This window comes from Schistocerca nitens, chromosome 4, assembly GCF_023898315.1.
Source record: "Schistocerca nitens isolate TAMUIC-IGC-003100 chromosome 4, iqSchNite1.1, whole genome shotgun sequence".
NCBI classification, from domain to species: Eukaryota; Metazoa; Arthropoda; class Insecta; order Orthoptera; family Acrididae; genus Schistocerca; species Schistocerca nitens.
In genome coordinates this window covers 614,912,505-614,923,058 of record NC_064617.1, presented here as the reverse complement: position 1 = coordinate 614,923,058, position 10,554 = coordinate 614,912,505, and the positions used below count along the sequence as shown (strand labels likewise).

General features: G+C 42.1%; 1 pseudogene; it reads right to left on the bottom strand.

The window, feature by feature from the left end:
• Positions 1-679: 679 nt before the first annotated feature.
• Positions 680-6,362, bottom strand: LOC126252472 (tubulin beta-1 chain-like; annotated as a pseudogene).
• Positions 6,363-10,554: the final 4,192 nt, after the last annotated feature.

The following is a 10,554-nucleotide window of genomic DNA, read 5'->3' as shown; positions in this document are numbered from 1 at the left end:
CAGCAGTTTGTAGTCTCGAGTGCTACTGACTTTTTTCCGCCTTTGTGTTTTGTACTTTAAAGAGAAATGCTCATAGAGCATACACCTTTGTTTAAAAACTATTTTGCGATGGGGATGAAACTCAGGCTCCTCCATATAGCAAGCGAGCATTCTACTATAGAGCTATACTCCTAGTCGAAAAAAAAAGAAAAAGTTCTGCCTCATTTTAGCCTACTAAACATGGTCGGGAATCTTCAAAGTCGATTTTTTCGAGAATTTTTGAGACTAGTGTCGAATTGCTTTTGGCAATGGATGTTTGAGTTCTGAACTTCACATAGCATAAATATAAAAAATTACAAAAATCCGATTGTCCTGAGATCTCCTTGTTAGTTATGTGCATTAGTGAGAGTAAGAGTTTGATAGGTCTTATGTCACAATACTATAGTGACCTGATACCTGTACCTTGGGAGTAAAGCTACCTGCCAGTGCTGTCAGGATCGAGCGTCTCATGCCAAACCAATGCTACACTAAACTAAAGAAGCCCGTATTGAAGAACGGACATTAATCTAAAACCATCGTGGGGATTTGCAGCGCTTGTATAGTTTGCAGATGATGCTGTCGATTGCTGCCTAGTAAAGCCGTCAGAAGATCAAAGCAAATCACAAAATGACGAAATATCTCGTGGGTGAACGGCCTGATGTCAGTGTCCAACTGGCACGCGACGGAAAACAGCAGTAGACTGCTGAGATATGCGCTTGAACAACTCCTCAGGAGCAATAGAATTTCCAGTGATCCAGTAGACATTTTGAGTTGGCGGGTTGGAAAGTCACACACTGCAGTTTTAACATTACGTGGGATCTATTCAAAAAGTAACTGCTGTTCATATTTTGGATGAAGAGCATCTGTTCATCCTCTACTATCGTGGGTATTCTACCTCTGAAGATAGCAGCAACTGTCAAGTACCGATTAGTCGTGTAAGCTCTGGAACATTGAGGGCTCTATATTGTTGGCTGCCACGAGCCGCCAATGAGGCAAACTCAGCTATGGAAAAATGCAGACATAGGAAAGGAACAAGGTTCCCTACTAATATCGGTAAATCAGCATTCAGCTGTTCTGGTAACCTCCGACAAGTCGTTACACCGGGCATCGTATGTTCGAAAGCAGATATTATACAGAGCATAGTTTGTTAATACAGTGTATTTCATCAGTAGTTTCCACTCAATGACGCAATGACAATGTGGCACTGTATGGTTATTCAGCTGTGGCGGAAACGTTGGGCGAAGGCTGAACTGAATAGGTATTCACAATTCTATCTAGGTATTCTTCACGAATTTTTGAAATGAGCACTGTGGATATGCCTGAACCGGTGCCACCAGCCAATGAATGTGTAAGCTGAAAGCCTTGTGGGCTGTTTCAGTTTTCGACCTCTTTCCGTAATACGTCGATTACGGTATCTAAAAGTTCAGCACCCTCCGCATAATGGTGTTTCGCCCAATTATTTCCACCTGCATTTTGTTCGAAACCCAAACTGTCTTACAGGAAAAGCAGGCCAAAGGTCTCTGTATGTAGTGAATCCAGTTTTCCTGGCCCCAAGTCTGCCAAAACCAAGCGCGGGATTATTTCACACCAGATGCGAGGCGGTAGTAAATATCACCTCGTTCCAGCTGGAAAACTGAATCTCCTTGTTAGGAACCTGCGAGTCAGTTTTTTTTTTTCAGTTGAAATCGTTAAGACTATGCTTATTTGTCTTAAACTCAGTTTTCAGTCAGAAAGCAGTTGCTCCTTCAGAACTAACCTGTTTGATTTGCATGTGATGGTTGCATTGCTACTTTGCTGTTGAGTGATTTCATTTGAGAATTAGAATCAGTGATTTTCAAAAACTAAGAATTTCACTTATTCTATAACTTCAAGCTGATAGCCGTAGTACTACATAACAGTTCAGAAGTATTGATCCACCTTGTCTGTAATTGAAAGTCCTTCAGATAAAATACATTTATTATTCAGTTTAAAGTAAATCCAGGTTCTTTTGTGAAACATTAAATTCATGTGCTCGTTCAGAGCGGCGACCAAATCTTCGTATCTATAGTTCGCACCACCTGTGGGCTTCGGTCCGAGAGAGACGAGTGAGACCAATATGGGATATGTAGGAACTGAACTGACATCCGCACCCTTACATCAAGCAATTCGGGTCGTCTCCTAAATCGTTTTAATACGAGGGTAATCCCAAAAGTAAGGTCTCCTATTTTTTTTATAGGTACATAGACCTGTTTATTTCTACAATGTTTTACATCAGTTTACAGCTTGAACATTTAGCTGTTTTTCGACATAATTACCATTTCTGTCGCATTTTTGTAGACACTGTGGCAGTTTTTGTATGCCCATGTCATACCAGCTCGCCGCCATGGTGTTCAGAGAGTTATGAACCTCTTCTTTCACTTCGTCGTCGGAGCTGAATAACAGACCACAATTAACGCTGACAGCTACTGTGAGACTGAAAAAACTGAAACGGGCAATTCAGAACCGGAGAAGAGGAATGTTCAGCAAGGGCGTACACATTCTCCATGAAAACGCTCGCCCACACATCGCTCGCCAAACCATTGCTCTCCTGCAACAGTTTCAGTGGAACATAATCATCCACCCACCCTATAGTCCTGACTTGGCGCCCAGTGACTATCACCTGTTCCCTAGGTTAAAAGAACATATGGCCGGAAAGCGATTCAGCTCCGACGACGACGTGAAAGAAGAGGTTCATTAACTTTCTGAACACCATGGCGGCGAGCTGGTACAACATGAGCATACAAAAACTGCCACAGCGTCTACAAAAATGCATCGACAGAAATGGTGATTATGTCGAAAAATAGCTCAATGTTCAAGCTGTAAACTGGTGTAAACCATTGTAGAAATAAACAGGTCTATGTACTTATAAAAAAATAGAAGACCTTACTGTTGGGATTACCCTCGTACATTAAGAACAGCAGAGCGCCTCTAATGTACATTGGGGAACCGCAGATATAACTTTAGTTTCGTGAAACAGCTTTCCACAAATTACTATGGACTGTGACCTTTTCGACAGGAAAGAAAGAATCCAGTCGCAGAGCTGAGACGATACTCGATAGGTACGCAATTTGATTAGAAGCCGCTTGTGAAGAACGATGTGAAAAGCCTTCTGGAAATATAGAAATATGGAATCGATAACCAGTGTGAAGAGTGAGCCTGTTTTGTTTTAAAGGAGCAAATGTTTTTTTTTTTGTATTTGTGCTGGTGCCAGGAGATCGTTTATTTAGAGGAATTTCATAATGTTAGAACACAGTATAGTTAACACAGTATAGTTTCCAAAATTTTGGTACAAGTGAATGTAATTATATAAGTCCGTAATCAGCGGATTACTTTTATTTTCTTTCTTCTGGGTTGGTGTGATTTGCGCAACTTTCCGATCTTTAGGTATGATCTTTGATCACGCGAGTGGTTGTATTCGACTGCGGAAAGCGGAACTGCGTCATCAGTGTACCCTGAAAGGAACCTAACTGGTGCATTATCTTTACTGGATTACTTTCCTTTATTAATTTAAATTGCTTCACTACACCGAAAATATCTTCATCCAAACTACTCATCTTCGCAGTTGTTAATGTTTCGTATTCTGGAATATTAACTGCATCTTCTTTGCTGAAAGGATTTCGGAAAACAACGCTTAGTAACTTAGCTTTAGTGACGTTGTCGTTGGTAACATTACCATCGCTATCATGCAGTGACCGCATTCATTGTTTTTCAAAAGAAAACACTGTTAGTTATTAGCTGTAAATTATTTTCATTTGTTTGCTGCTGGTCAGTTTCGACATATTGTCAATATCAAGCAAGTAGGCTGTACAGTCGAAATTGGCCAACGGCAAAAAAACAGTAAAATTTTACGTCCTAAGACAGACAATGTTTTATTTTGAAAAATGTGTCGAGGCTGTGGAACAGTGAACAAACGAAATTATCAAGGTATTTTTGTGCCTTGCCACTCGTCTGATAAGAATGTCTTTGAACTTCCTGCCCGATTTCGAGACTGAGCCTCGTTATGGGAACTGTTTAACGTATCTCGGGCTTTTGCGTTCTTTGAAAAGTGGGATGCCTTTTTCGTTGCTCCCAAGGTGTCCCGACCTGTTTTGCGTACCACAGGGAATCCTTTCCGTCTCTTTAATTTACTTATTATGAAACTTTAATTACTGTCAAAACTAATCCTTTGAGCACGAAATGTAATCCCAAAGTGCGAATACTGTACCACAACACCTATGCAATTTACAGGAGACATATCAAAATTTGTGCTGGCTCGAGACTCAAGCCTGAATCTTCCAACTGTCGTGAGCAGACGCTGTAACAACTTCGGCTACCTGAGCATGCTTCCAAGACTGTCCCCAAATCTATATATGTCCCGGTGTCTGCTTCCGACAGGTATGTGATTCACCCTTATGGAGACTCTTATTTTATTTTTCTCGTTAGGTTGCCTTGGCTTTGGCATGAAAAATATTAGCGCAGTGTCCATATTTGGCAGTGTCTGATGCAATGTTCCTTCGGAAATGCATGCATGTCTGAAGGAACAGATGCTATTGATGATCGATAGCTGTATTAAATCATGAAATGTAATTCAAAATTGCAAATATGGTACTACAACAGCTATACAATTTACTGGAAACATACGAAAATTTGTGCCGGGTCAGGATTCGATGCTGGATTACCACTTTTCACGAGCGGCCACCTTAACCACTCTGATTTCCTGAGAGTGGTTCCAGGACGAAACCAAATACCTATTTCTCCCTGTGTCTGCTTCCCACAGTGCTCGCACAATTTTGTGGTTCCCGTGTAGGGAGAGATTTATTTTATTTTTCTCGTCAGATTGCCATGGCTCTGACATTAAATACATTCTATTTTACAGGACTGAACTTACGTATTGCATGCAAAAGCCAAGTCAACCTGATGAGAAAATAAAATTTCTGACGCTATGTGGGAGTCACATAATTGTGCGAGCATTGTGGGAAGCAATCACTGGGATTTATGGAGAGTTGGAACGGTCTTGGGAGCATGCTTGGATAACCCAAGTGGTTAAAAGGAGCGCTTGCGACAAGCGCGAAATCCAGCGAGTCTTCCAACACAAATTTTATATGTTCAAATGTGCGTGAGATCTTATGGGACTTATCTGCTAAGGTCATCAGTCCCTAAGCTTACACACTACTTAACCTAAATTGTCCTAAGGACAAACACACACACCCATGCCCGAGGGAGGACTCGAACCTCCGCCGGGACCAGCTGCACAGTCCATGACTGCAGCGCCTTAGACCGCTCGGCTAATGCCGCGCGGCACTAATTTTATATCCTTTCAGTAAACTGTATAGGTGTTGTAGTACTATATTAGCAATTTGCGAAAAAAATTAGTGATTTAGTATTGTTATCGATCGTCAGCAGTGTCTGTTTCTTCGAATATACATACGTGTATAAAGGAACATTCCATTGAATTATACAGACACTGTAAAATACAGGCAGTGCACTAATTTAATTCTTTGAATTTGTTGTACATTTGGTGGACGCCTACAAAATATTACTCGAGGAATGGTGACTGTCTCTGAGGGAAGGTGTCAAGCTTTAGTTTATAGATTTTTCGTTTTCTACAGTTCATTGCCATTTTCGAGACTACTGTATCCTCCGAACGTTACCAGAAAAATCTGGGAATTGTTATTGGCAGAAATATGGCTGCGTCAGCGGTGGTACTGACCGCCCCATGTAACACGGTTACGAGGTCGAACGGCAGTGTCGTTGCGTCTGCTTCCGAGAGCGTGGAGAGGGAGGAAGAGAGTAGCTTCTCCGATAAGGGGGGGGGGGCGGGGGGGGGGCGCTTTCCGCTGCGGCCGGCGCAACTTTCACTGTGGGCGGCGCGGGGCGGCGATGTTCCGGCTCGCGGCGGCCTTCAGTCGTCCGCGCGACTCTGCGCGAACAGCACAGCCGCCGGTGCCGCGCCGTGCCGGTGCAGTGAGGTGCGAAGTGATCCTGGCCGCGTGGTGCGTCGACCCGCGCGACACCGCTCGCCGCCCCCGCATCGCTCGCTTGACCTCGACACCGAGGCCGCCGCCCCCGCCGCCTCCGCCACCCCCGCCCCCGGCCCGGGGCCAGCCCCGCCTGGGACGCAGCCGACATGACAAGGAAGAAACTCGGCCAGCACCCGCTAAGGTGAGCCAGTTGGAGCGCACCACCTCTGCTACCCCCTCCCCTCCGCGGAGTGCGACAGGCGAGAGGTGCACCCGTGTAGACGCCGTGCGTAGTCCTCGCACTCGCCTGTCAGTACCACGCTGTATGCCGTCGACGCGCCTGTCCTCCTCAGCCAACTGCCACTTGCTTTGATCCAATGCTACCATTTTGTGTACGTGAGGTGGAGGCTATTCTACTTTTTGAATAATAATGTCTCATATTTCTGAACGAGATAAACTATATAATAACACGATAATATTTCGACAATTTCCTTGCTCTTTCAATAACGTCGCAACTGTACAAAATTCAGCGTCACCTTTTAAATCCCCTGCTGCTACCACAGCCAACGTACTATGCTACGGTAACATTCAAAAGCCCGGATTACAGCAGTGCTCTTAGAAAACTAGGAAGAGAGAAAAGGCTCGAGGGAGCCGTACGTTGAATCGGTTCACCTGTCGAAGCTATCGATCAGTCCTACAATCATTTTATTTTAATGATGCGACTGGTCGGTAGCATTCAGTCACTTTATTCGCGCTTTACTCTATTCGACAACACCTTTCGAGAGGCAATGCTGTCATCGTCATCAGGTTGCCACCACTCTACCTGTATGGTTAAATCAGTAAATATGCGGGGTTCATAAAATAACTACACATTCGACAATGGGTCCTCGTCTCGCTTTAAAATCACATACTTTTTTACTTGTCAGTCCCAGCATATACCGCGACCTCGTAACAGATACACAGCTGATTGAGAGGACACGACCTGATGCGTGGTCACGGCGTTTGATGCTACTTACGAGGACCGATCTCAAATGTGTGTGTGTGTGGTTTTTTTTTATTTTTATTTTTAACCACTGACAAGCCTTCTGCTCAGAAACATTAATATATGTGTGCATCCAGTGTTAAAATTTGTGATGAAGAATATCTTAGTAGTTCAGGAGCAAACAAACATTTTTATTGTGTTGAATTACTTTTATGCCTCTGAAATTCTATACAGTCTTGCCGATGTAGATTGTAATCTAATGCCGTCTGATGTTTAATTTCACGTTTGGTTTGGAGTCGGATAACTCTATAACAAAAGAATAACTTTTGTGATATAGTTACAAATGAACGATTTTCGAATTTTTTCATTTACTTGTACTGTGAAGCTTTGCTTCTTGCCAAATTTCATGATTATACGTCAACGGCAAGTACTTTATAAGCTTTAATGAGTCGTTTTGCTAGTATCAAAGTATGTGACATAAATGTTTGTATCTTTTGATTGCATTGACTTAGAAGGTTTTATTTACTACATCGACAAGGGACATAGACGTTATTATGTGACGTAAATTTCAACCTGATACGTTTATCTGGGTTTTTAAGAGTCGGACACAAAGACAGACCGAGAAAAAGCTGATCCTAGAGCGGTTCCGTTTTTGCAGGTTTTCTGGCACCCGCCACCTGTCATAATAGTTTCCAATAGGACCTCGTGAAAGAGATGATTATGGAGCCAGCAGTATTGTTGCAGTCTTGTCATGATATGCAGTATAGAAGTTGATGCTGACAAAGAATCTGCTACATTTTCTACTACGATAAAGCTAAACGTGTATTCTGTCGTATTACCATGTTTCGTCAGCGCTGCCCAACAAAGCACAGAAAACACCAGAGCACCGCCATTGCTCACTACTCCTGGTACCATGTTCCACGTTGTACGTAATGCCGTGATAAAAATTGCGCAGCCGCCTCGTTGCCGCCCGCATCCAGACCTATCCGCCTGTGACATAGGACCCACACGACAATACTTATTATGACTCATACAAACTACATCCAGTACCATCTAAAATAGAAAGTTGCGACCTGAGATACAGTTCTTTGTACGGTATGCTTGAAGTATTTATGGGTCACTGTTCGAGCTGAAGAACTTCCTATCGATGTTACTCAAGTTGGCTATTTGAGTAATAACAGATAGTTACCTTGCTTGCTAAACTATTTTAAACGTCTCCAATACGCCCTTCCTACTGTTTACCGTGTCTAAAAGGATTGTAAAAGTAATACAGACGTAGAGAATGACTGTCTCAGAACGCGTCAGGAAGTAAGTTGAAATGTCACCAACTGTTTCAATTTTCTGTTCTTAAATGAGACGTATTATTTTGCACCCATATGTTTTATCACTATTTCGATAGCTTGAAGACGCGCATGTAATTCGATAGATGCAGCTTGAATATTTTAAGAATAGATCTATGAAAGGACCCAAAGAAATTCAACTTTGAGTGTTGAAAAATTTGAAAATGTTTAATACAAAATTGAAATTAAATAATTCTGCGTTTTGTGCCCGTCACTTATTCTCTTCCATCATTGTTTTACACGTATAGAAAGCATTCAATTGAAAAAAAAATAACTTTTGTTTTACTAGCCCCAGATTCATGAGATCAGCCTCAAGATACAAGCTATCAGGTTGACTCAAATCGTTGCAAAATGTACTCTCATGCGAAAAACCCAGCTTTGGATACAGCTGGAAGTTATACATAACTCGGAAGAAATAGCTAACTTATTTTTTTTCGGCAGTAATAGTATTAGTGCTCCCGATGTAACTGAAACGTACATGCACATTTATTGTGTTAGGAGAGCTGCATCAAACCAGTCTCAGGACTGAAGACCACAACAACAACAACAACAACAACAATCTAAATTATTTAAACCTTCGTTTTCTTTTCCGTATTGATGTTTCTCCGTATTTTGAGGGCATGACCTGAATTTAGGCTCCAAAGTATTCACAAGTGAAAGCTTTCCAAGATATGTGGTCTTCACAGATATCTGATTTAGGAACTGGCCTAAAATTAAAGACTTATTTTTAGATAAGATATAATTTTGCACACACTTTCGTCGAATCTGATTATCAGAAAGGTGTTAAAAATGGTACATGTTGGATAACATTCTCAGTTTTACGTCAGTGGCAGTGTATAGTAATTCAGTATTCATAGTTAATTCCAAAATTGCACTTAAAAGCTATTTGGATTATAATCTGTTTCGTTATACCATCTTCCGGCAAGCAAAATACATAATTAAAAACGGGTGGTACAAATATCTCTTTGCAGGTGACCAAGTACTGTACAGTGGTAGGCAAATGCTGAGTGTATCTATTCAGCTGGAATCAGATTGTTGGTCTGGTTGTCTTATGTACTTCAACTAGTTCCCTGGAGATGACTTAACGAAAGCAGTTACAACTTAAATAAATTTTACCTGCGATTTCGACGGCAAAGAGTATCAAAATATTAACACAGTCTCTTATGGTTTCCAGTTGTTAAAAGGGCGATGTTCTTTGTGTCCTTGAAACTTATGGACTTCGTGTGATCTCACAAAGCACTACCATATCGTTGTTAAAGCGTTCTAACACCATCTTCACCCCTTCATTTCGAAAATTAATTTTATTCTGCATTGAAGTGTCCGCTGATTTGAAAATTCCTGGCAGATAAAAAGTGTGTCAAACCGGGAACGATTCCCCAGACTATGGCTAACGCAAGTTTTGTCCGTAGCCTTCGTTCCAGGAGAGCTACTCCCACAAGGTATGTAGGAGTACTCTGCCAGGAAGTTTCATATCAGCGCACACTCCGCTGCATAGTGAACATCTCATTCTACTTCTGTGAAATTTGCAAAGTACGAGGTGAGGTACTGGCGGAAGTGAAGTTGAGTGGGTGGGGGTGGGGGCGGAGGCTTGGTGGGGAGGGGGAGGGAGGAGGGAGAAGTGTTGTGAGTCCTGCTTGGGTAGCTCATTTGATAGAGTTCTTTCCCGCAAAAGGCAGAGATCCCAGGTTCGAGCCCCAACTCTGGCTGACAAAAAAAAAAAAAAAAATGTGTGTGAAATCTTATGGGACTTAAATGCTAAGGTCATCAGTCCCTAAGCTTACACACTACTTAATCTAAACTATCCTAAGGACAAACACACACACCCATGCCCGAGGGAGGACTCGAACCTCCGCCGGGACCAGCCGCACAGTCCATGACTGCTCTGGCTAACAGTTTTAATCTGTCAGGAAGTGTCAGTCTCTTATGATTATTGATGGTTATATATACGTGACGTCGGTTGGAGAGCGACCAATTAATTAATTCAATGTAAAGGAAGCTTCTGATATGAAGTTTTTTATTGCCTGGACTACTGGTTTCGACAGGACTAAGCTGCCATCTTTATATCTACCTGTAGTACTTGGTTTTGAAGATGGCGACTTAGTAATACATTGTACATACACGCGATCAAGGCAATAGAGAAATTCATATCAGAAGCTTTCTTTACATTATTAAACGTACTGGAAGACAGTCTTTGAAACTACTAAGTTCTAACTAGTTAGTAATTACAAAAGAAGGGTTTCAAATATCTTTAATGGGT